At 48.6% G+C, this 3,037-nt stretch overlaps 1 long non-coding RNA gene across 1 annotated transcript; it reads right to left on the bottom strand.

Annotated features, from left to right (window-relative positions):
* Positions 1-370: 370 nt before the first annotated feature.
* LOC135399451 (uncharacterized) lies at positions 371-875 on the bottom strand. Its single transcript, XR_010424272.1, has 4 exons — positions 825-875; positions 609-659; positions 484-540; positions 371-390 (listed from the first exon to the last, which is right to left on the bottom strand). It is a non-coding gene; the product is annotated as an uncharacterized LOC135399451 (long non-coding RNA).
* Positions 876-3,037: the final 2,162 nt, after the last annotated feature.

The following is a 3,037-nucleotide window of genomic DNA, read 5'->3' as shown; positions in this document are numbered from 1 at the left end:
CCAGTCCATAGCTATGTTTATTGTTGCACAATGAAAATTCACATGTACCTGCTTCGAAGCCTCTCTCGGAAGCAAGTGGTGCTGGACCTGGTATCTTAGCAATTGCATAATTTTTGTAGCTACTCATAGCTGCCCAGGTCCCATAACACATACACATTCCCAAGACGAGAAAATTCATGCACAGGGTCAGTGTCAAAAGCTCTATTATGGCAAGGAAATGGTGTATATAACTCTAGTAGCAATTTGCAGTATGTTGCTTGTTTGTTTATTTGTTTTCATGAAATCCAGTTTTTTTTTTAAACATTGCTTATCATGCTACTCAGTTGCTCTAGCTACCTTTGTTGAGTTCAGCCGCACGCATCAAGCTGCGTGATGGAGCCAGGGGGCTACCTACAATAAACCGTCCGTACTAGTCAATGCAAAGTGCCCTTTCATAAATCCTACTGTGCAGTTTGTACACTACTCTCCTACTCTCTCACATACATTGCCTATCTTCGCGTAGTGAATCACGTGTACTGAAGGGGCGACACTGTTGGTGCTCTGGAGAAATGAAATGGGTCACAATATGACGATATAAAACAGTATGTACTATAAGCAAAGCGATATACCTCCAGGCAAAGGCACTGTGTCGCTGCAGCATGAGGACGACCTGGATTGACCTTCGGATAAAACAAGGATGACCATTATACTAAGACAAGGCCCCATGTACTGCAAATGTAGCACTAGTGTAAAGGTATTAGTATGGTAGGTAGTGTAGGTGTTTGTTTCTGAACATTACTGTAACTTGTCAATAGCTGCATGGTGTTGCATAGCGTTCATCTTACTTGCAGAAACAGGTGCGGAGTTGACAGCAGTGGCAGAATACTGTGACCAACCTTTACAGAAACAATACATCAATCACCACACTATTAGCAAAGTACCGGCTTGATGACGCCAAGGGGAGCGTCATTCCCATAAATACAGACTACCCGAAGCTCTTGGGTGATGAGCTGCTACCAGATAAGGACCACTATCGTCAAGCGGTCGGAGAGCTGCTATACCTGAGCACGACAACACGCCCCGACATAGCCTGCGCCATGGGTTACCTTTGCCAGCGTGTTAGCCACCCACGCCACTGTGACTGGACTGCAGTCAAGAAGGTATTTCGATACCTTAAGCAAACCGTCGATTACGAGTTGCGGCTCTCAGGGGAGTCGAAAGCAAGGCTTGTCTGTTACGCAGGTGCAGACTGGACAGGAGACGTCACCGACAGGAAGTCAACCAGAAACAGACTTCGGTAGCTGTTTCCTCCACGGAAGCAGAATACGTGTCGGCCGCACACGCTTCACAGGAGGTGCTGTGGCTTCGACAGCTGCTAGCTGACTTCGGTTATAGGGACGACGAGCCGACCTGTATGTATGAAGACAACCAGGGCTGCGTCAAGCTCTAGATCAGTGAGGGCGTCAGCGCACGGACCAAGCACATCGACGTACGGCACCACCACCTGAGAGACTTAGTTGAGAGAAAGGTTGTCAAACTCCAGTACTGTCAAACCAGCGACATGGTCGCGGACATCTTTACCAAACCTCTTCCGAAACCACGGTTCGAGGGGCTCAGGGACCGTATGAGCGTCTTTTAGGGCTGATTGTCGAGAGGGGGTGTTGGAAGAAGCCGACAACCAACGCCCCTTTTAAGGAGCATGCGCACTAGTGCATGCGCTCACGCACACATTCGTTCCTATCTCATTAAACCTGCCTCGTTCATCTTGAACAGTCGTCAGTCAGTCAGTCTACAATTACAACAATGATGATAATTGGAGGTTTTTGGCGCAAAAGCGACTGAGACCGTAGAGCGCCAAAAACTATGGTTGTAAATGACTCAACTTAGGTTCTGAGGTTGGAACATGGAAACAGACAAGCACAACACAAGCCTCAAGTTGCCTGGGGCCTGCCGCAAGTTGAGGATCCTGTTGTGCGTGTTTGTTTCTATGCATCGCCTAAACTGCGGCTCTGAAAAATCGTGGCACAATGATTTCCACAAAAGGGATAACATCCGCGCTCAGCGAAGGCAGAGGACGCACCGGACGCGACCGTTTAGAAAGGGGGCGCTTCACATGAGGAGGGAGTTCGCGCTGCGGTCGCCGAGCGAAACTTCAGTGCATCAGGCCCATGCCAGTTCCCTGAGTTACCGCCGCCGCCACATACCAAGAGAGCCTCTATCGTCCGCAGCGTCCTTGCAACAATGGCAGCCCGTAGAAGTGGGTTTCCTACTTCGCACCTCTATGTTCTCGTGTGTCTCCCGACGGGATCGCTGGGCCCGCGATGACGCCTTGACGTCGAGTAGCAAAGCGCCATCTTCATATGACCAGCCACCTGCCGTCGTTGGGTATAATCCATCTCTCATGGGCCCCTTTGGCAACAATTAAATGAGTACAAAAGACATGATCATGACATAGATGGGTAGAAATCCAGCGAACCGGTAGAAATTTAGGAAGGGAGTTGCCTCAGGACAGAAGCCTGCTTTTGTCCTGAGGCAACTCCCTTCCTATGATCATGACATGTTCGTCGAACTTCGCTCTTACCACATCCCTCTGTAAATTGTGAAAGAAATTTAAAGCGAAATTATATAGAGCGCAACATACAAAAGCAGATAGACAGCACAACACACAACATAACATGATTCAAAACCTCCATAAGCACCCTGTTCTTTCAAAATGTAACTCATCCGTGTATTGACACGAGCGACATCCTCACGGAATATTCTAGTGAAAGAAAAATGCCAAAAGACTTCTCACAGAGCCGAAGTTCCGTCTCGTGTTATGTTGAACATTCACACGGTGCGGAATATCTGGAGTGGCGTACTGCGTATTTAACAGACGACCCTTAGCAGACGACACCGTCAGCGTGTTTTCCTGACGTCTGCTATGGAACATCTGGTGGCTGTGTAGCAGGATATTCCCCACGGTTAGCAGTGTACGTGAAGACATGACGTTGAGCGCTGGCGCTCACGTGACATCAGAAAGCTATGACGCTTTTCCCATCTTCCGCTTCTGGGGATG

Source organism: Ornithodoros turicata, chromosome 7, assembly GCF_037126465.1.
Source record: "Ornithodoros turicata isolate Travis chromosome 7, ASM3712646v1, whole genome shotgun sequence".
Classification (NCBI taxonomy): Eukaryota; Metazoa; Arthropoda; class Arachnida; order Ixodida; family Argasidae; genus Ornithodoros; species Ornithodoros turicata.
Note: the sequence above shows the minus strand (reverse complement) of the source record. Positions and strands in the feature narration are given on the sequence as shown.